Genomic DNA, 23,546 nt, shown 5'->3' with positions numbered 1-23,546 from the left:
ATTAGCAATATGTGGCTCTACTTGTTAAAACTAACCCCCTTTTAAACTTTGGTGCACATATACACAGAAAAACAAAACAAAATCTTGGTTTTATGGTAGAGGGAGATAAAAAAAACTGAGAAACACAGCTTAACAACACCAGTCCAGAGAGTTTATTGAAATGTTTGTTGTTGCTTGCCAAAACGTTGTTCTTTGACCATTTCTTTCACTTATTCTCAGGACACAAGGATAACGATTTACTCTTAAAATATCATAATTACTGGTTTAAGATAATAGATTATAGCAACTGGAGCAGGAAGATTGCCTTTCTTCAGGCTTCAGGTATTTTGACTGCAGAGAGAGAGTGATGCCCTTCCAGCACTCTGAAGGCTTCCCCCTGTATCATTCACACCCACAGGCCATTCAGCTACCTCGGAACCAATCAAAGAATTTCAGCCTGATGGTCTTTGGCATCCACAACCAGTCATAATTGCACAAACTGATCCACTATTTGCCATTAGCCAAATCATATTCTGCACTCATACTCCAGTACTGTGCCATTTAAAAACATCTCCCCCTCCACAGCTTAAACAAAGCAGCAGCGTAAACACACAGCGTTTCTCTAACTTGTTTTTAAAAGTACAGCAGTTCTTCTTAAGTCACATAACAAGGCAGAAAGTGTTGGAGAGACTCAGCAGGTCTGGCAGCATCTGTACAGGGAAAAAATAGAGCTAACATTTTGAGTCCAGTGACCCTTCATCGGATTTGAAATCAACTGGGAAATGGTGGCATTTATACTAGGGACAAGGGGTTTGGGGGGGGTGGATGTGGGGACGCTGTGCGGGTGGGTGAAGGGGTGGCAAGAGTGAATAGAATACATAGAAATGGTGCCAGGGAGGAAAGAAAAAGAGGAAAGAAAAGACATTGGTTTCAGGGATGAGTAATGAACAGGAAGAAGGTTGTTTATGCTCTGAAATTGTTAAAGTCAATGTTGAGTTCTGAAGTTTTAAGGTACTTAGGTGGAAGATGAGGTGTTGATCTAATAGCTTCAGTTGAGTTTTGCTGGAGCACTGTATCATGTCTGAGACAGAAATGTTGGAATAGCGGTGTGTCAAAGTGATAGGCAATTGGAAGCTTGGAGTCAATTTTAGACACAGTATATTGGTGTCCTGCACAGCAGTCACAGTTTACATTTTGTATTCCCAACGTTGAGGTGATTACGTTGTGAGCAGTGCATGCAATCAACTAAACTGAGTGAGTGCAGCTGTTTTGTTCCTTCACTTGGAAGGAATATTTTTAAAAGTTTGGACTTACAGTGGTGGCCTGTTTGATGCAAGCAGTTTCTCATGTAAAATAATGCTCTCTTCCTTTGATCCCTTCTTAGATCATTCTCTAACACAAAGTGAGCCTTTTGGCTATAATATGCGGGTTCACCTCTTGCTTGAAAGATCTATTTAAAATCATCATTCTCCACCTCAGGATATGAGATCTAAAGCATTTCCCATTCATGCATAAGGAGAAGGAGATTGGAATTCATGTCCATTGCCATCCCAACACTTCCCTAAATATCTTAATCTCCAACTAGAACAGTTTGTTTTCCTGTCTCACCAAATTGAAGAGTACTTGACCAGCTCCATATTCTTGTTGCTTGCCAAAATCTTGTCCTTTGACCAGGCTCTTTCACTTTTTTTCTCTTAGATGTTCTTATGGGATGGTATCCTCCTGAATCAAGCTGTGACCAGTGTCCTAGCAAATCACATAACTCAGACTGCAAGTTTGGACTTTAACCTATGTAGTTCAGGTGGTATTCAGTTGCATGGAAAATTATGGAGAAAGGTAATGGGAGGAGAGCTTATGAGAGATCATTACATTTTCCAGAGCAAGGAATAAGACAGAGAGTATGGAAAGGAATCTAAATTCAGGCACAGCAGGTAAGGGGACAACTAAAGGAAGGGGACAGCCAAAGCAGGATTAAGGGTGTTATATTTAAATGTTCAGGAAATAAGGTAAATGAGCTTGTAATACAGAAGAAAATTGTCAGTGTATGACGTTAGAGACATCATGAAGATGTGGCTGTGAGGGCTGAGAACTAAATATCCAAGAGTATGCATCCTATTGAGAGGGCAGGTAGATGGTTATAGGGGTGGGGTTGTTTTCTTGACAAGAAATAAAAATAAATCAATAGCAAGAAGCAATATAGGCTAACAAATTATAGAATCTGTGCGGGTAAAGTTGAGGAACCTGAAAGGAAAATATTATCCTGATGTAAGTCATGTACAGGCCTCCTCACAATAGTCAGGATTTGGGCAGAAAATAAATCAGGAGGTAGAAAAGGCACTTCTACAATCATCATGAGGGACTTCAATATGCAAGTGGACTTGGAAAATTAAGTTGGTAATGGATCAGAAGAATTTATGGAATGTCTATGAGATGGATTTTTGGAGCAGCTTGTAGTAGACCCCATTAGGAAATAGGGAGTTCTTGATTTGATGCTGTGTAATGAGGCAGACCTGATTTGGAGCTAAGGGGAAGGAACTCTTAAAGGACAGCGATCACAATATGATAGAATTCACCCGACAGTTTGAGAGGGAGAACTTTGATTTAGATGTAAATGGATTTCAACTGAGAAAATGTAACTGCGAAGATGTGAGGGAGGAGCTGGCCAGAGTTGTTTGGAAGGGGAACTTAACAGGAAAGATGGTGAATCAGCAATGGCATGTGTTTCCAGGGGTATTGCAAGGCTGTGCAGAAATATATCCCAAGGAAGAAGAAACATACTAAGGGAAGGACAAGACAACCATGACTGACAAGAGAAATCAGGAAGAGCATAAAAAAAGAAAGAAAAAACAAACAATGTGGTAAAGATTACTGGGAAGTCAGAGGGGATTCTAGTTTCCCTCCTATAGAAAGGATGTTGTGAAACTTGAAAGGATTCAGAAAAGATTTACAACGATGCTGCCAGGGTAGGAGGGTTTGAGCTATAGGCTGAATGGGCTAGGGCTGTTTTTCCTGGAGCGTCGGAAGCTGAAGGGCGACCTTATAGAGGTTTATGAAATCATGAGGGGCATGGATAGGATAAATAGACAAGGTCTTTACTCTGAAGAAGGGCTTATGCCCGAAACGTCGATTCTCCTGTTCCCTGGATGCTGCCTGACCTGCTGCGCTGTTCCAGCAACACATTTTCAGCTCTGATCTCCAGCATCTGCAGACCTCACTTTCTCCTCAAGATCTTTACTCTAGGGTGGCGTAGTCCAGAAATAGAGGGCATAGGTTTAGGGTGAGAGAGGAAATATTTAAAAGGGACCAAAGTGGCAACGCTTTCAGGCAGAGGGTTCTACATGTATGGAATGAGCTGCCAGAGGAACTGGTGGAGGGTGGTACAATTACAATTTTTAAGAAGTACCTGGATGGGTATATGAATAGGAAGGGTTTAGAGGGGTATGGGCCAAATGCTGGCAAATGGGATTAGATTAATTCGGGATATCTGGTCGGCATGGATGAGTTGGACTGAAGGGTCTGTTTCCGTGTTGTACATCTCTATGACTGTATGACTCTATGACAACTAAAAAAGTAATAAGCGGTGAGAAGATAAAAAATGATGGTAAGCTAGCAAGTAATAGAAAAGAATATTGCAAGACCTTTTTCAGATATATAGAAAAGATGAGAGAGTCAAGAGTGGACATTAGACCACTAGAAATTGAAGCTGGAGAAGTAGTAATGGGGAACAAATAAATGGTAGAAGAACTGAATAGATACTTTGCATCAGTCTTCATGGTGGAAGACACAAGCAGCATTCCAGCACTTCAAAAGAGCTAGGGGGCAGAGGTGATTATAATGGCCATCAATAAGGAGAAGGTGCTGAAGAAGGTGAAAGGTCTGAAGGTGGATACATTACCTGAACCAGATGGACTACATCCTAGGTTTCTGAAGGAGATAGCTGAGGAGGTTGTAGAGGCAATGCTGGAGATCTTTCAGGAATTGCTGGAATTAGGGTGGGTTCTCAGAACACTGTGAAATGGTTAATGTAACATCCTCATTTAAGGAAAGAGAGAGACAGACAATGGGAAATTATAGGCCGGTCAGCCTGGGCTTGGTCTTTGGTAAGATTTTAGTATTCATTATTAAGATTGAGATTATGGAATACTTTGAAATGTTTGGTAAAATAGGACTGAGTCAGCATGGCTTTATCAAATGCAGGGAATATCCAACAAATCTGTTAGAACTTTTTGAGGAGCTAACGAGCAAGTTAAACAAAGGGCTGCCAGTGGATTGAGCTCTATTTGGATTTCCAGAAGCATTTGACAAGGTTCCACACAGGAAGCTGCTAAATAGGATCAGAACTGATGGTATTAATGGAAAACTGCTAACATAGATGGAGGATTGGCTGACTGGCAGAAGGCAGAGAGAATCTTTTTCAGTGTACAGCTAGTGACCATTGGAAATCCACAGGTGTCCATTTTGGGACCACAACTATTCACATTATATATTAACAAACTAGACATGGAAACTGTGGATATTGTTGCTATGTTTGAAGATGATGCAAAGATAGCTGGAGGAACAGATAGTGTTGAGGAAGCAGGGAGGTTGCAGAAAGAATTGAATAAGCAATGAGAATGGGCAAAGTAGTGAAAGATGGAATTTAATGTGGGTAAGTGTGAGCTTATGCACTTTGGTAGAAAGAATAGAAGTATGTAATTTTTTTCTAAATAGGGAAAGGCTTCAGAAATCTGAAGCACAAAGATACGTGGGAGTCCTGGTTTAAGTTTCTCTTAAGGTTAACATAAAGGTTCAGTTGGTTGTTAGGAAATCTAATCCAATGTTCCAATTCATTTTGAGTGGGCTAAAATACAAGAGCAGATGCACTGCTGAGGCTGTATAAGGTTCTGGTCAGACTGCGTTTTGATTATTCAAACAGTTTTGGGCCCCATATCTAAAAACCGTTGTGCTGGCCTTCAAGGGGCCAGAGGGGGCTTACAAGAATGATCCTGAGATGGAGGGCTTGTCATATAATGAGTAGTTGAGGATGCTGAGTCTGTACCCAATTGAGTTTCGAAGATGAGGGGAGATTTCACTGACACTGGTGAATCTGTGGAACCCATTGCTGCAGAAGGCTGTGAAGATCAAGTCATTGAGTGTATTTAAGAAAAAGGTAGATTGTTTCTTGGTTAGTAAGGGGATCTAAGATTACATGAAGAAACAGGAGAATAGAGTTGAGAAACATATCAGCCATGATTGAATGGTGGAGAAGTCTCAGTGTGTTGAATGGCCAAATTTGGCTCCTATGTCTTATGGTCTATTCTTCAGTCTTTTCCCTGGGTGACTACACATACTGACTTCCATTTGCTACAGAAGAGATAAAGTACAGGAAAAATGCTTTCAATTTAATATTCCAGCAAAAGCCAGAATCAACTGCTCACCATTGACTGAACTGTGTGAGGAAATGTTTTACTTTGACTAAGCACTGGGTAAATTCTGCTTCAGGGAGGCAATACTTTGTTGCTGAATTAATTCTCTCAAAGCTTCCCTTGTATCCTCTATATCTCACTTCAGCTTGACATTTTCTACTTGCAGTCAATGTTTTGTTCCAGTCCTTGTTCAATCTGCTTCGTTTTTAAAATGTGATTTGTCACATGCTTCCTATTCTTTTTCTAACTGAGTGTCTAAATCATCACTTTCCCTTTTCAGTTAATTAACCTCTATTCTTGAATTCTTGCACTTAATGTGTAGTTGTAATGCAAACAAATAGATAATTAGGATAGCTATGTCAGGCTGCTTTTAATTAATTCTTACTCTTCTGGATTTCTTCAGAAGTCTTGTTTTTAGAACCAGTTAAGAGCTACATTTTTAATCCTCTTCCCCCTCGATCAGGAACAATAAGTTTTTTTTACTTTTTGTTGCTCCTTTTTTAATATGTCACTATCAGACTTAAATTAAGCTTTGTTAACAGATCAAAAATGAAGGAGTGCCAATTCCAAGGGTTTTTGTTTTGAGTGGAGTTTTATTATCTGTGAACAATAAGTGACAATGCAATAAAAGACATGTAGTCACCTTACAAAGATGGTGGTATGAGGAGGAATATCTAGTATAGACTGGAAGGTAAAGGTAAAGGTTGTGGCAGTTTATAGTTTCTTTTAAAGAGTCTTTAACTGAGAGTGAAATCTGAGTTCTGATTGTTTAATTGCTGTTCCATTTCTTCAGGAATGACAAAGCCTACAGAAACTCTTGATTTCTCAGTCCATGAAAGTCTTTTCTCCAAGCTGAAGAAGGGTCACTGGACTTGAAACATAAACTCTGATTTCTCTGCTCAGATGCTGCCAAGTCTGCTGTGATTTTCCAGTGATTTCAGTTTTTGCTTTATCCAAGCTGTTCTTTTCCACCAGCCCTAGGATTACTAATGCTTTCTGAGATTGAGAAAGGTGAAGAGAAGCTTTCTGTATCTTTGCTCAATGACTGTTGTTCAATGCCTGTGGCTTTTCATTCCGTTTTGCTCTAAGCAAGCTACTGAAATGCAATTTCTTTGATTTGTTTTCCCTGTGTGTCTCCATTGTCTTTTCCAACTGAACATTCCACAGTTGCTGTTTCATCTTTAATGTACAAAGTTACTAAACATGTGTGAAAGTTGTGTATTTCTTGACTCCTCACTGATTTTCAGTGTTTTTTGACTAAAAGGATAACTCTGAATTAGCCATTTTTTGTTGCATTCCATGTGGATTGATATCTTTTGTCAGGTGATCACAGCAACCATTTTAGGTCAACAGTGATTTATATAAAGAAAAAGCAGTTGCCTTCCAAAGGTAGAAGTGCACAGGGAATAATTTTGAACTTTGCATGGAAATGTAGGGCAGAATCCTTCCAGCCACTGAACGTCTTGTGAATTAGTAAGAAAATCGGGAGAATTGCATGTAATGTAAGTAGGTGTGTTACTGATGTTGAAAGCAAAATGTTTCTTTTCCAACTAAGTATGGAACAATGAGACAAAATGTTGAGTGGTGAGTGGCAAGTGGCTTTTCTGCTTCTGTTTGCATGTGCAAAAATGTTGTTACTACCTAGTCTTGCCTCAATGATCTGCAGTTTCCCATTCTCCCACCTGATGGATAGAAACTGGATGACGACAATTCCTGACATGGAGCTAAGTACAGTTAAATGGAAACTCCAGCAGGCTACAGCCTGCGAGCTCCTCTCACCCTCCGTCCTGTAAACGAATCACCAACACCCTAAGAGGGCACCCCATGCACAAGAATTGCTTGTGACCACCACAACCTAACCACCCTCACCAGTGCCTAACTCCTCCTCTGACTGCATCATGGATGTTAGTGTTAGTTACATACTGCTCCTGTCCACATACCTATGCTACACTTCTGACCAATCTCCACTTCAAAGCTGCTCTTTGGACAGTGCCAGGCCACGGTTCAAAGGTGAAAATGTGTTGCTGGAAAAGCGCATCAGGTCAGGCAGCATCCAAGGAGCAGGAGAATCGACGTTTCGGGCATGAGCCCTTCTTCAGGAACGAGCAGCTTACACTGCAAACAAACTGCATGTACTTCAACAAAATGGCCATGTCTCAAAGACTAAGGGGAGTATTCCACAATGTGGTCAAGAGGTGACAGACTTCAGTCAGAGGGTCACAGCTCAATAAGTCAGGGTAATGTCCAATATCAATCCAAAGGCTTGGATGTGATCAATTCACCACTTAGTGTTTGGGGCCCGGGGTCCGGATCTCTAAAGTCTTAGGAGTGCTCTATGGTCAGCACTGTGGATTCAGTGTAACAAGTATATCACAGTAAGTTAGTATGGAGCTCAGTCTGAGGTCTTTTCAATCATTAGTCATGGTTGCTTATTCCAGTTAGTCAGGTCAGTATTGGTGCTCTGTCAATTGAATGTCCAGGGGGTGGTGTGGGTGGGGAGGTGGCTATCAGGGGAAACCACAGTGAGAAGGAAGCAGGGTGAATTGTGGGGACTGGAGGTAGCTTACTGTGATGCAGAGGGAATGAACAATTGTGAATGAGTGAAACCGAACATGTAATGGGAGAGAGTATGGAAGGGAATGGAGTAACGTGGGATGGGAGTAATTAACAATTCAGCAACACTCTGGCTTCGACAGGGGTGGGGGGGGTGTGTGCGTGTGTGTCAATGTTCTACAGCATTTGGCATGATGATGCAATATGCCTGGAGCTTGAGGTAAAGTGGGGAGGCGAACAGTTAAATAGACAGAAAATGCTGCAGAAACACAGACCTGCTCTGATAAAATAACATGTCACATTCAAAACATTAACACCACTTTTCTCTCCACAGATGCAGCCAGACTTACTGATTTTCTCCAGCAGTTATTTCAGATTTCCAGCATCTACAGTATTTTGTTTTTCGTTAAGTTATGAATTAGGTGGGAGGGAGGGGAACAAAATAAAGGAATGTAAAGATTTGCGATGTCACCTACACTGGGAAGCTGAGTCTGTAACTTAATCCACAAAGTGTGACCGAATGAGAGAGGGGCAGTGGTGCTCATGCCTTATACGTCGATTCTCCTGCTCCTTGGATGCTGCCTGACCTGCTGCGCTTTTCCAGCAACACATTTTCAGCTCTGATCTCCAGCATCTGCAGTCCTCACTTTCTCCTACACAGTTCAAAGGAACAGACATCGAGCTCATGGGTTATACCAGAGAGCATCTCAGGGCTGCTCACTTGCTCTCTTAGCACTCACTCACTTTGTGCCTGCTTGGATCCTCATAGCGCCTCTTCCTTTCTTTGCCTTTTGGTGTTTTGCGACCTCAGTCAGAGCATAAATGTTCACAATCCTTCCGCCATGCGCTGTTGCTCATTGCAGCCAGGCAGTTAGACAGCTTGTCTTTGTTGTTAAATCATCAGTCAAGGGGATGGACATGTTGTTGTATACAGCACCTTGCAAGACCGATTAAACACCTACATCATGTACAAGCAGCTTACACTGCAAACAAACTGCATGTACTTCAACAAAATGGCCATGTCTCAAAGACTAAGGGGAGTATTCCACAATGTGGTCAAGAGGTGACAGACTTCAGTCAGAGGGTCACAGCTCAATAAGTCAGGGTAATGTCCAATATCAGTCCAAGGGCTTGGATGTGATCAATTCACCACTTAGTGTTTGGGGCCCGGGGTCCGGATCTCTAAAGTCTTAGGAGTGCTCTATGGTCAGCACTGTGGATTCAGTGTAACAAGTATATCACAGTAAGTTAGTATGGAGCTCAGTCTGAGGTCTTTTCAATCATTAGTCATGGTTGCTTATTCCAGTTAGTCAGGTCAGTATTGGTGCTCTGTCAATTGAATGTCCAGGGGGTGATGTGGATGGGGAGGTGGCTATCAGGGGAAACCACAGTGAGAAGGAAGCAGGGTGAACTGTGGGGACTGGAGGTAGCTTACTGTGATGCAGAGAGAATGAACAATTGTGATGAGTGAAACCGAACATGTAATGGGAGAGAGTTTGGAAGGGAATGGAGTAACGTGGGATGGGAGTAATTAACAATTCAGCAACACTCTGGCTTCGACAGGGGTGGGGGGGGTGTGGGTGCGTGTGTGTCAATGTTCTACAGCATTTGGCATGATGATACAATATGCCTGGAGCTTAAGGTAAAGTGGGGAGGCGAACAGTTAAATAAACAGAAAATGCTGCAGAAACACAGACCTGCTCTGATGAAATAACATGTCACACTCAAAACATTAACACCACTTTTCTCTCCACAGATGTAGCCAGACTTACTGATTTTCTCCAGCACTTCCTCCAGCAGCTATTTCAGATTTCCAGCATCTACAGTATTTTGTTTTTCGTTAAGTTATGAATTAGGTGGGAGGGAGGGGAATAAAATAAAGGAATGTAAAGATTTGCGATGTCACCTACACTGGGAAGCTGAGTCTGTAACTTAGTCCACAAAGTGTGACCGAAAGAGAGAAGGGCAGTGGTGCTATACCCTGTCCAGAGATGGAGGTTAAAACTCCAGATCATGCAGTCCAGCATTTCTCCCACGATCAACCTCCTTCTAATAGGATCTATGAGGGGCACAGGATGATTTCTCAATCTCTTGTTTAGTCTAGTTCATGTCTGGGGCTCTGTACTGATAATGGTACCGTCCAAACAGAGAGTGCCACTTGATCCTTCGGATGTCTACTCCAATCAACAGGAAGGTGCACCAAGGCTATGGGATGAATGATTGGGATACAGGAATTCTACAGCTGGAACAGCATATTCAGCATCCAATAGTACAGCAGCACCAGCCACAGCACTTCCTTGTGAACTTTGATCAATGGATAGGATTTGTGTGAAGTCACCTTTCATTGACTGCACATGTTTGATGCAGCTGGGGTCAGCATCCCTTGTGTAAACCCACCAGAAAGTCCAGCTTAATCCTTTGACCTTCCTGTCCAGGTCATTCTGCAATAAGCATTAAGTTTATGATTAGGTGCATGCCTTCACAACAGTCAATGCTCCCTCATTTAATTCATCATGACAGTTGAGGTCTTATTGAAAGGTCAGCAATTGTTCAGAAAGGGTTCAAACAGAAAATGTGCAAGGCAATTCCAAACTGAAAACCCTTCACCTGCTGCACAACTGCATTTTAAATCTGATGCTAATGCTGGAATCACAGGAAACCTCAGCGGTAATCCCACCTCTGGTGAGAGGGAAGATCTGATGATTGACGCACCATAGTAACATTGTACGTAGGTAATGAGCTGAATTTCAAAGACTAATGTGAGAACTCTCGTTAGGGTCCATGGAGAGAAACCCTCCATGAATCTGACCATAATTGACACTTTATTGATTCCGAGTATATTTTAGCCCTGTGTGTCCAATGTTAGCAGAGTCAATAGCCAGAAGAAACAGATTTAAGGAACTTGGAACTGCTATAAGTGTAGATGTAAGCTGATTAAATAATGCTTTCCAAAAGGAATAGATGAAAACTTAGAATAGAAAGATGTGCAAGGCTTCGGGGAAAGAGTAGGGAACTCTGACTAATTCATGAGTTGGCACAAGCGTAATGAGCTGAATGACCACCTCCTGTTCTGTATGTTTTGTAATTCTATGAATAAAGATGTTTTTGATTTGAGAGATATATCCAGAAGATAACATTTTGTGGATGCACAGGTGGTACTGAACACTGCCAACCCATACTGGCAAATGGTGGGTGAGTGGCCTTCAAATGTCCTGACGGCTAGTGAATTTTCTAAAAACGAAAACAGAAAGTGCTGGAGAAACTCAGCAGGTCTGGCAGCCTCTATAGGAGAGAAGCAGAGTTAATGTTCAGTCCAATATGACTTCTTCAGATCTCAAAATTTCATGGGACTTGATGTATTAACTCTGTTTCTCTCCCGACAGATTCTGCCAGACCTATTGAGTTCCTCCAGCACTTTCAGTTCTTATTTCAGATCTCCAACAAATGTGGTATTTTTCTTTTATTTATTTAATGAAATTCCTTGCTGCTATTGACTATTTTTTTAAAAACTTGAGCTTTATAGCACTATTGTGTTACTGTTTGAAATTAGCACCATATTTAGAGCACTGATAATAGAGCATTGAGTTATATAATCTATTCATTGGACTTTGCAATCAGGCGAAGTATAGACTGCACAAAACATGCATAATACACTTCTGATTTGTGTATGACCTACAAAGATATCAAAATTGCATTTACTAACCTCGAAAACTAATATTGAATTTCAAAATATTCAGCAGAATGAACTCTTTCAAAATTTGTCTTTGCCCTAATAGCACTTAAGCAGCACAAAAGATCAAACTGCAAATAGGCTTGCACCACTACAATAGCTTCTTATTCCTTCTACCTAATCACTAGGAAATGGTACACTAATGGAATCTAGAATTTGCAGTGTAACTATGAATGTATATTAAGAATCAATTATATTCTTTTTCCTATATCAAGGGAAACCTGACAGCAGAATCTGGACCAGACATGAGTATTCAGCAACATTCATAACTCATCCGACAGTGAAAGAGACTGTGCTGACATGCAGCAAGCTGGAACTCGTGCCTGAGCTGATAGCTGGCAAGTTATAGGCAATGACCATCTTCAGTCCAAGAGATCCAATTTCCAATCTCCTCTTGGCATTCAATGGCATTACCATCATTGAATCCTCACTGTGGAACATTGTAATGGCTCAGAAAGGGTTATTTTTGGAGGCTGATGATATCATACAGTCTCGAGTGGAGAGTTGAGGACTTTATCCCCAGAATCTGAGAGGAGTCAGTGCTAGCAAGTCTCAAAAGTCTGTGTAAGAATGCATAACTAACTAATGTAGCTCGTTCATTGCTAACATGCACTAAACTACAGCTAGCTGTTAAGACACATGTCTCTTTGGCTATAACTCAGCAGTGATTTATCCCCTACAAACAGTTGACCAAACAGTCCTTAGTACTCCTCACACCCGCTACAGAAACAATGATTGGTGGGAATGCACTGAAACAAGCAATATCAATATCTTGGGCATTTACATTGACAAGAAAAAATATATATATTGTGACTACAAGAGCAGTCTGAGGCTGGAAAATTTATGGTGAGTAGCTCAATTCTTGACTCTGCAAGCCTGTCCACCACCTAGAAGTCACAAACCAGAACTGTAAAGATCATCTACTTACCTTTTATTAATGTATTCATGGGGCATTGGCTTCATTGGCTAATTAATATTTGAAAAGTGAAAGTCTCTGTGGTCCTATAGTAAGTTCAATACGTTCCTCTCCAAGTCACGTAACATCTTGACTTTGAATTAGATAGCCATCACTGTTCATTCCTAGTCTCATTAGACAGATAGGTAAAAGGTGAGGTTGCAAAGGCAGGATCTTCATGGTAGCCTGAGACAGTACAGGAATTGAACTGGCATTGGTGGTGCTACTCTGCATCGCAAACCAACTGTCTACCCAAATAAGCTCACTGACATTCACACAGTATTAATTGCCTTTCGTTACTAGCCCTCAAGAAAGTAGACACAAGCTTAGCTTTGTGAATTACTAAAGTCCACGCAGTGTAGGGATCCCCATGGTGCAGTTAGGAAGGGAGATCCTGGAGTTTGGTCCAGTGACAGGGAAGGAACATCTATCTAATTCCAAGTCAGAACATGTCTAGCTTTGAGAGGAACATGTAGGTGTGGTGTCCCTCTCCTGGGAATGTTTGATGGGACAGTGTTGAAGGAGATTTACTCTGTATCTAACCCCATGCTGTCCATGTCCTGGGAGTGTTTGATGATCAGTATAGAGGAATCTTTCGTCTGTATCTAACTCATTTCTCCCCAGAGTCTGAGATATTCAGATGGTGAAAGTGTAGAGGGACATTCATGGAGCTGCCCTGATTGTGTTTGATGGGGCAGGATGGGGGAGGTGGGTGATTTAATCAATACCTAACCCCAAACAGTTTTGTCTATCCACTCAGTCTATCATTCTCCCTTTGTAATTGATGGTAGGGTCAGAGAATCTTGTCCTCCTATATGCTGGCATAACCATCATGTTAACTTTCTGATGTTTATGCACAAGATCAGACAAACTCCCTGGACAATAATGTCTCAGAATTTCTCACCATTTTAAACAGAAACATTCTGCTTTTTCTATTTTTCTTGCAAATCCATGATCGCTACTTCCTCAAAGGATAAGTTCCATTGATACATAGGAGATCCACTATCTACAATTCCTCCTCTAAGTCACTCAACTTCTGGAGTTTGCATTATATTGCTGCACCTTCACTGTTGCTGGGTCAAGTTTTTAATAATCCCTTCCTAATAGTGCCATGTGAACCTGAGTGAATCATTGAGGTGGCACATTAATATCTTAGATTAGATTACATTACAGTGTGGAAACAGGCCCTTCGGCCCAACAAGTCCACACCGACCCGCCGAAGCGCAACCCACCCATACCCCTACGTATTACCCCTTACCTAACACTACTGCCAATTTAGCATGGCCAATTCACCTGACCTGCACATCTTTGGACTGTGGGAGGAAACCGGAGCACCTGGAGGAAACCCACACAGACACGGGGAGAACATGCAAACTCCACACAGTCAGTCGCCTGAGGCGGGAATTGAACCCGGGTCTCTGGTGCTGTGAGGCAGCAGTGCTAACCCCTGTGCCACCCACATCTTTTCAAAGGTAATTTGGTAAATACTGGATTTGATGGCAGTGCCAATAGCCCACAAGTGGAAATGAACAACATAAATTCAGAAAAAAAAAAGACATCCATTGTCCTTCATGGAATTGTTCTATTATTTGTAACATTTGATTTTCTTAAATAAAATGAAGATTTCCACTTATTAAGCACTGACCCAGACAACAGCTTTTAAATGAGTTCTGATAGTTATATACTGTTAACTAAGTGACTCAGTTCCTTTCAATTTCAAATAAATGGTAATATATAAAAGACTCACAACTATCCCTATCTTTTGGGGTTAAATGGAATTGCAGTATTGAACATTAATCACAAGAATCATGGCTACAATTGGTGCTCTACTGCACTTTGTTGACAACATTTCATCTCTATTCTAAAAATTGATTCGCACATTTTAATGACACTGTATTTTATTGTAAATTGAAATTTACTGCAAATTGAAATTGTTCCCCAAGATAGCTCAAAATGAACTTCTCTCTCACTGCATAACTTTCAACTGTCTGTAACACAAGATAATTTTGTTGTGACTGTTTAATTGAATCATTAGAAGTTAGATGCACAGAACCAATATCTAAAAGGCAACCCATTTTGCGCAAGCAATGTCTCCAAAACAGACATTAAAATGAATGATCTAGATGATTTTGTCAATAGTTGTTAAAAGAGATGGGAGAAAAAGGACCATTAGAACTCCTTGTTCCATTTTTTTTATTCATCTACAGGGAACAGCATCCTTTGCATTATGAACATCCATGGCAGCCTGTAGGAATGTGTGTGTTATGAGGATATGGAGAGATAAAAAAAACTGAGTTTGACTTTACAACATCAACTTAGTTCCAAATACTCCCTCTTCAGGTTTAATGGAGGTGTATTTGGATGCTTGTGAATAACTGTCCCACTAAACTCAACACTTTTATTAGTGAAGAAAGATCACTGAACCTGAAAAGTTAACTCTGCATTCTCTCCACAGACCTGATGAGTTTTTCCAGAAATTTCTGTTTTTTTCTTTTATTAATGCTGATGGGCAGAGTGTTCAGGTCATAATGAAAACCCTTAGGTGATATTAATGAGATTTATTTAAAATCCAATGGAAATATTATCCCTATCCTATTAGCTATTATTAACTGTAAATTTAAAATACCTAGTATGGAATTCCTATGGTTCAGTAAAATAATTCATAAAATAGAGGTAAGACAAAGTTATAGCTCATGTGGAGGTATAAGAGATTGATTTTCACATTTGAATAAAAGTTTACTGATGACTGGGTGTAACGACTGGTTCCCTGAACATGTTCAACAGAGGTCTTGTATCAACACATCTTTTTATTCTCAACTTTGACACTATTCAGTCAAACAGTATATGAATGGGGTATGGCTTGAATATGTTTGATAATATCTCAGAAAAGGAAGACCATCACGGTTGATAGTAGAAATAACATGCTTTGGTCATGTCAGCATTTACGCAGGAGTGAATTATACAAGAGTGAAGTGCACAAAGGAAAGCTGAAATGAATAGATGCCAAAATCAAAGGGTTTACACATAAAGGTTGAGACTCATTTACCTCTTTGAAGTGTAGAGCTTTTAGAAGCAAAAGCCATTAGTTAGGGTGGGGGAAATAGACACCGACCACTTCAATGAAAAAGACCTATTAACTATCCTATCTTTGGTGGATAAAAATAGGTTCCTATCAAGGGTACTTACATAACAATGTTAAATCTACCACAGCAGCCAGGAGTTTCTGAAAGCCACAAGATACTCAGTCATCACTATGCATTTGGTGCAATGTGACAGTCACAAGCCTGAAACCACATGCCCATACACCAGCATAGGGAGTCTAGAACAAGGGAAAAGAGATCTATAGAAACATAGAAAATGGGAGAAGTCCTTTGAACTTGTTCCACCATTTATTATGATCATGGCTGATCATCCAACTCACTGCTATGTCCCCATTGCACTCCATACCCTGAGATCCTTTTAATATTGCAAATTATATCAACATCTTTCTGGAAAGTCTTCTAAGTTTTGGCTTCAACTATTTCATGTGGAAGAGAATTCCACAGTTGAACACGCTCTGGAGGAAGACATTTCTCCTCATCCCAATCCAAAATCACCTATCCCATTTCCTTAAGCTCTGACCATATTATAACATCATATTTGGCTCTGATTCAGAATGCTGATACTTACTGATTCATTTCAAGAGCTTCAACTGTATCAGTTAGTATGCAGCTAATTTAAAGCACTACTTGCATTTACTTCCTTTACTATAGCCCCAGCTATGTGTTCTGTGCTCACCTAAAACATCTAAAATGCCTTGGACACATGCATTGCCACTAATCCTTCTTATTAGGTGTAGTCTAATATACTAATACTATGTTGGGAAGCATGCCCACACCAAGACTACCAAACAGAAGATAAACAGAATATATAATAAATATGTATGATATGTTCTCATGAGTTTTGGAATTTTTATGTTTTGATAGAGGCAGATGAGTTATGATTTTAGTTTTGTGAGAATAACATTTTGAAACAAGTTAGAAAGAAATGTAGAACTGAAGGATTGTGGGTAATCCAAGATGGAGGATGTGAAAAATTTCTGGCTGTAATAGCTGCTCCTTTTTTGAGGTATTTTAGGTGTTGGAGGTGTTTTGGAATGTTGGGAAAAAAAAGTCAAAACACCAGCAGTTTAAAAGGGGGACGAGGAGAGAGAGAGAGAGATAGAGATAGATAGATAGATAGATAATTTCTTGATTATATGTGTTTGGAGATAGGTCTCTTGCATAAACTTAAAATATAAGTTATAGCTATTAAGTTAACCTGGGGCAGTATTTGTAGAGGAATAAGACAGTGTTATGTTCTGGGTCTGTAGATTGTGAAGGAGCAAAACTGGCTTTTGCAATGATATGTACTTTTTGTCGGATGTGGGAGATTAAAGAGAGTTTAAGGGTTACTGCGGATTATATCTGACATAATTATCAGATCGAGTGGATCGGTTGGAGAGACAGATAGAAGCGTTGAGGATCTTGCATCAGCAACAGTATGTGATGGATGGCAGTTATAGGAAAGGGGGAAAGTCTCAGATACAGTCACATGGATGGGTTAACTCCATGAAGGGTAAGAGAGATAAGCAGCTAGTGCAGGAGTCTTTTGTGGATATACCCATTTCAAACAGGTATGCTGTTTTGGAAAATGTAGGGGATGATGGATTCTCAGGGGAACGTAGCACGAGCAGCCAAGTTCCTGGTATTGAGACTCGCTCTAATGCAACGAGGGGTACATCGGCTTCCAAGAGATCAATTGTGTTCAAGGATTCTGTAGTCAGAGTTATAGACAGATGTTTCTGTGGCCAGCAGAGAAAAAGCAGAATGGTGTGTTGTTTCCCTGGTGCCAGGATCAAGGATGTCTCAGAGAGGTTGCAGAATGTTCTCACGGGGGAGAGGGGCCAGCAAAAGGTCATTGTCCACATGGGAACCAACATTGGAAGGGAAAAGGTTGAGATTCTGAAGGGAGATTGCAGAGAGTTAGGCAGAAATTTAAAAAGGAGGTCCTCAAGGGTAGTATCTGGATTACTCCCAGTGCTACGAGCTTGTAAGGGCAAGAATAGGAGGATAGAGCCGATGAATGCATGGCTGAGGAGTTGGTGTATGGGAGAAGGATTCACATTCTTGGATCATTGGAATCTCTTTTGGGGTGGAAATGACCTGTACAAGAAGGACAGATTGCACCTAAATTGGAAGGGGACTAATAGACTGGCAGGGAAATTTGCATGAACTGCTTGGGAGGATTTAAACTAATAAGGTGGGACCCAGGGAGATAGTGAGGAAAGAGATCGATCTGAGACAGGTACAGCTGAGAACAGAAGTGAATCAAACAGTCAGAGCAGGCAGGGACAAGGTAGGACTAATAAATTAAACTGCATTTATTTCAATACAAGGGGCCTAACAGGGAAGGCAGATGAACTCAGGGCATGGTTAGGAACATGGGACTGGGATATCATAGCAAATACAGAAACATGGCTCAGGGAAGGGCAGGACTGGCAGCTTAATGTTCCAGGATACAAATGCTACAGGAAGGATAGAAAGGGAGGCAAGAGAGGAGAGGGAGTGGCATTTTTGATAAGGGATAGCATTACAGCTGTGCTGAGGGAGGATATTCCCGGAAATACATCCAGGGAAGTTATTTGGGTGGAACTGAGAAATAAGAAAGGGATGATCACCTTATTGGGATTATATTATAGACCCCCTAATAGTCAGAGGGAAATTGAGAAACAAACTTGTAAGGAGATCTCAGCTATCTGTAAGAATAATAGGGTAGTTAAGGTTGGGGGATTTTTAACTTTCAAAACATCGACTGGGACTGCCATAGTGTTAAAGGTTTAGATGGAGAGGAATTTCTTAAGTGTGTACAAGACAATTTTCTGATTCAGTATGTGGATGTACCTACCTGAGAAAGTGCAAAACTTTACCTACTCTTGGGAAATAAGGCAGGGGAAGTAACTGAGGTGTCAGTGGGGGAGCACTTTGGGGCCAGCGACCATAATTCTATTCGTTTTAAAATAGTGATGGCAAAGGATAGACCAGATCAAAAAGTTGAAGTTCTAAATTGGAGAAAGGCCAATTTTGACGGTATTAGGCAAGAACTTTCGAAAGCTGATTGGACGCAGATGTTCGCAGGTAAAGGGACGGCTGGAAAATGGGAAGCCTTCAGAAATGAGATAACAAGAATCCAGAGAAAGTATATTCCTGTCAGGGTGAAAGGGAAGGCTGGTAAGTACAGGGAATATATCTACAAAAGTATATTATAGCAGAAACAACTCACCTGCATTAATTAACATTTATACAAAGAATCGCAAATGAAAATTCCCAACAGTTTTTAATTTGTTTGTTCTATGGGTTATATCTTTGACAAATGTAAATGAATTGCAAATCTATAACTTTTAATAATTAACAATCATTTTATTATCGTGGATCAGAGACAGAGACTGAATAAAATTAACTTAAGTAAAACATAATAATGAGGATATAAATAGAATTAAAGAGCGACAAATTCCCAGGACCTGACGTTTTCAATCTGAGAGTGCTAAAGGAAATAAGGAAGCACATTGCAGACTCACTAATTATAATCTTTCGGAATTGCCTAGATACAGGACTTGTCCCTTGGAGTGGAAAATTGCACATGTCACTGCTTTTTAAGAGGAGCAAAAGAGAAAAACCAGGAAATTACAGACCAGTTAGCCTAACACCTCTGGTGCGAAAATTGTTGATGTCTAAAATCAAGGAGGGGTGGGGGCGGTAACTGAACACCCTGGAAAAATTCAGCTGACCAGGAAGAGTCAGCATGGATTCATGACAAGGAGGTCGTGCCTGATAAAGCTCATTGAACTTTTGAAGAGGTGACAAAGTAGAGGGCAGGGAAATGTCTATGGATGCTGTTTATGAGGACTTCCATAAGGCATTTTATCAAGACCCACATCGGAGACTGTTGATTAAAGTAGAAACCACAGGCCTGAAGGCAAATTACTGACATGGCAGGGAAATTGGTGGAGTGGCAGATAACAGAATTTAGAGGTAATGAGTAGGTACTCAAATTGGCAGAATGTGACCAATGGTGTCATGCAAGGATCTGTGTTAAGGCCCCAATTATTCACATTATTTATTAACGACTTGGATTATTACATAGGTTATATATACAAATTTGTTGATGGCACAATTTAGATGGCATTGTGAACAGTGTAGAGTACAACATAAAAAGTCAAAGGAATATTGATGGATTAGGTGAATAGGCAAAATTGTGGTCAATGGTGTTCAGTGTAAGCAAGTGTGAACTTAACCATTTTGAAATGAAAAGTTATAGATCAGAGTACTTGATGGATGGTATGATGCTAAATACAGTGGATGCCCAGAGACTTGACAGTTCAGGTGCATCGATCTTTCAAATGTCATGAACTGACACAGAAAATAACATAGAAAAGCTAATGGAATCCTGGCCTTTATATTTAGAGGACTGGAGTATAAGGCTGAAGAACTTATGCTGCAGTTAAATAAAACTGGTTCGAACCCACTTGGAGTACTCTGAGCATGCACCACACCTCAGGAGGAATATATTAGCATTGGAGGGAGTACAAAGTAGATGAATAAGAATGATACCTGGACTCGAGAGGTTAATTTATGAGGAATGGCTATAAATGGCTATATATAGACCTGATTTCTCTAGAATTTAGAAAATCGAGGGATGATCTGGTTGTAGTCTTCTAGATATTCTCGAAATCCAGGTCTTCTAGACCTGATTGAGGCCTACAAAATCATGAGAGGTGTAGACAGGGTGGATGGCTAGAAACGTTTTCCCAGAGTGGAGGACTCAATTACTAAGGGTCATGAGATCAAAGTGAGAGGGGAAAAGTTTAGGGGAGATAAGCATAGAAAGTTCTTCATGCAGAGTGTGCTGGGTTCCTGGAACTTGTTGCCAATGGAGATGGTAGAGGTGGGAACGATAGTGTCATTTAAGATACATCTAGATAGATACATGAAAGGGTAGGGAGCAAAGGGATCCAGATCCTTAGAAGATAGGCAGCAGATTTAGATAGAGAATCTGGATCAGTACAGGGCCGAAGGGCCTGTTCCTACGTTGTAATTTTCTTTGTTCTTATATATTAATGGGAAAAGACAGGATTGAAAGGAAAGAAGAACTTTCATTGATTGGAGATTCTAGAACTTGTGGTCATAGTTTCAAAATTAGGGTCAGCCCATTCAGGAGAGATGTTCGGAGGACCTTCTATGCACAAAGACCTTATAAATGTTTACAATGCTCTTCCACAAATGGCAGTGGATGCTAGATTAATTATTAATTTTAAATCTGAAGTAGATTTTTTTTGTTCAGCAAAAGTATTAAAGGGTATGGGCAAAGGCAGGCATATCAAGTTAGGTCATAGATCAGCCATGATCCTTTTGAATGGCAGAATAGACTCAAGCAGCTGAATGGCCTATTTCTGTTCCTATGTTCATAAAAGAGTCATGTGATTCCTGGATCACATTCTATTACTAGTTACCATATAAAATACAAACGCTAATTATAAATAGTCAGTTCACTAAAAATAACAGTTGTAATAATGAATCCACCTGAATTGTACAATTGTATGTACTTTTCATTAAAAAAGTGTAATGTAATATTTTCTCCTTAGAAATGTTATTCAGCTTTAGAAATCATGTTGAAATAGATTCAGGATATTCAAACAAATACACAATAAAAACGTACAAACTATCTCGCAGCTTTTTTTGTCTTGCCACAACTAGAGGAATTGTTTTTTAACAGAACTCACAATTCTGAACTTGTATCAAAGATGGACAATCTGCTTCCAAAACAAAACTTATAAACTAGTCTTTTGATGAAATCATACCACTATCTGTAGTTATCAAAATAAGCTCCCATTGTTCATTGTGAAGGATTTTTCTCAAAATAAAAATAAATCTCTTTTTAATAAATCTTTGCAGACTTGAGGATCAACATGCTATTTGCCTGAAGACTTCTGAAGTACTTGGCTACCTGTCCACAACTTCAAGGCTTCTTTCGTGTTATTGGTTTATACCTTATTCCACTGCGACAATTATTTTTGGATTTCACATCGGCTTAAAATCAAACCAGCACATCATGTTGTCAAATATTAACATGCAAAGTTGGTGGCTTTCTCAAAAAACACATGGTTTATGTGGTAGTTCAGTCATTGATTACATTATGTCAATATATTTGTGACAGAGCTATTTGTAATTCTGTGACTAGCTACCTGCAAGTTCCCTGATTCTTCAAATTCAATAAAGTAGGATGTATAGATGTGCTACATCTCCAGGATGATGTCTTCTACACTTATCAGTTGGACTACTTGTTATGGTCAACTTCCAGTCATTCCTTTCATATTTTGCTCTCGATTCTATGTGGGTGAATAAACAGACTTCATTCAGGTATTCATCTAATGCATGCCAATGCACCCTGAACAGGTAACTGAGACAGATTCATTTTCATGCATAAAGATTAGGTTAAGTGTCAATGATGAATGGATTCTTCCTTTTGAAATGGACCCAAAATGAACTCCAGTGATGCATCGTTGACTCTGAGAGCTGCATTGCTAGATTGTGTGAATCCTGGGAATTTGCTACATTGTTGCCCAGCTAAATAAAAGAAAGCAATCAACTACTTCCTTTCTAAAAAAAAATCATGTGTAATGTGGGCTTGGCTGGCTAGGCCAGTATCTATTGCCTGTTCCTAATTGCCCAGAGGGCATTTAAGAATAAATTCCATTGCTGTGGTTTTGGATTCATATGTTGGCAGATTATGTAAGGACAACAGATTTCCTTCCCTAAAGAACATGAGTGAACAAGATTCTATGACAATCAACAGTGGTTACATTGTTACCAGTAGACCATTTCTTTGTTCCAGATTTTATTTGATTCACCATCTGCCATGGTGAGATTTGAACCATGTTACCATGGTTTGACCTGGAATTCTAAATGTGTAGTGCGATGAGAATACTATGACTGTCTGTGCTGTTTTTGAAATATTCTAATGCTTAATCATTTAGTGATTTCAAATTTTCAATTTTGGCTGTGATACGCTTTATAAAAAAGTGGCAGTGTCGGCTTGATGGGGAATTGTGATTTTATGTTTCACTGACCAAATGGTTTTGACCTCAAAAAGGCTAGGAAATAAACTAAATCTTAAAAGGGTAACTTTCATCAGAATTTTGCTTTAGATCATAAGAGCATAAAAGATACGAGCATATTTCAGCAATTGAGTCTGCTCCACAATTTAATCATAGCTGCCATATCCTTCAACCCCACTCTCCTGCTTTCTCCCTGAAACCTTTGATCCCCTTGCTAATCAAAAACCAATCTATCATTGCCTTAAATACACTCAAGATTTGACCTCCACAGACTTCTGAGGCAATTATTTCCACAGATTCTCGACCCTCTGGATGAAGAAATTCATCCTCATTTACTCAATCATAATACCTTTACATCTGGCTCCAGCTTCTCCCTCAAACTGCAGGTTAAATTCTATCATGCTATGGTCACTGCCTCCTAGGGGGCCCTTCACTTGTAGGTCCCTAATCAGGTTTCCCTCATGACACATCACTAAATCCAGAATTACTTGTTCCCTACAGGGTTTGACCTTAAGCTGCGCCAAAAAAAAATTGTAGGCATTCCACAAATTCCTATTCTTGGGATCACTACCAACCTGATTTTCCCAGTGCATCTGCATATTGAAGTCTTCCAGATTATTGTAATAGTGCCTTTCATAAATGCTTTTCTCATCACTTGATTTATTTCCTGCCTTCCATTCTGACTATTTCTAAGGTACCTGTACATAAGTTGCATCAGGGTCTTTTTCCCTTTGAGTTCCTCAACACTACCCACACAGATTCTAATCCTGATGATTCTACATCATTTCTTGC

The 23,546-nt window shown here is 40.1% G+C and overlaps 2 long non-coding RNA genes across 2 annotated transcripts in view; both read left to right on the top strand.

The window, feature by feature from the left end:
• Positions 1-6,601, top strand: part of LOC148149747 (uncharacterized) — a 32,270-nt gene extending 25,669 nt beyond the window's left edge. Inside the window, exon 2 of the long non-coding RNA XR_015757414.1 lies at positions 6,178-6,601. This is a non-coding gene — a long non-coding RNA (uncharacterized LOC148149747). The remainder of the gene's footprint in view (positions 1-6,177) is intronic.
• A 12,067-nt stretch (positions 6,602-18,668) lies between these two features.
• On the top strand, positions 18,669-21,932 carry LOC148149746 (uncharacterized). Its single transcript, XR_015757415.1, has 2 exons — positions 18,669-18,870; positions 21,592-21,932. It is a non-coding gene; the product is annotated as an uncharacterized LOC148149746 (long non-coding RNA).
• The last annotated feature ends 1,614 nt before the right edge of the window (positions 21,933-23,546 follow it).

The sequence above is a fragment of the Chiloscyllium plagiosum genome, unplaced genomic scaffold (assembly GCF_037043375.1).
Source record: "Chiloscyllium plagiosum isolate Xiang-an unplaced genomic scaffold, Cpla_swu_hap1 HiC_scaffold_6, whole genome shotgun sequence".
Lineage (NCBI taxonomy): Eukaryota > Metazoa > Chordata > Chondrichthyes > Orectolobiformes > Hemiscylliidae > Chiloscyllium > Chiloscyllium plagiosum.
This window is presented reverse-complemented; position numbering and strand designations above follow the sequence as displayed.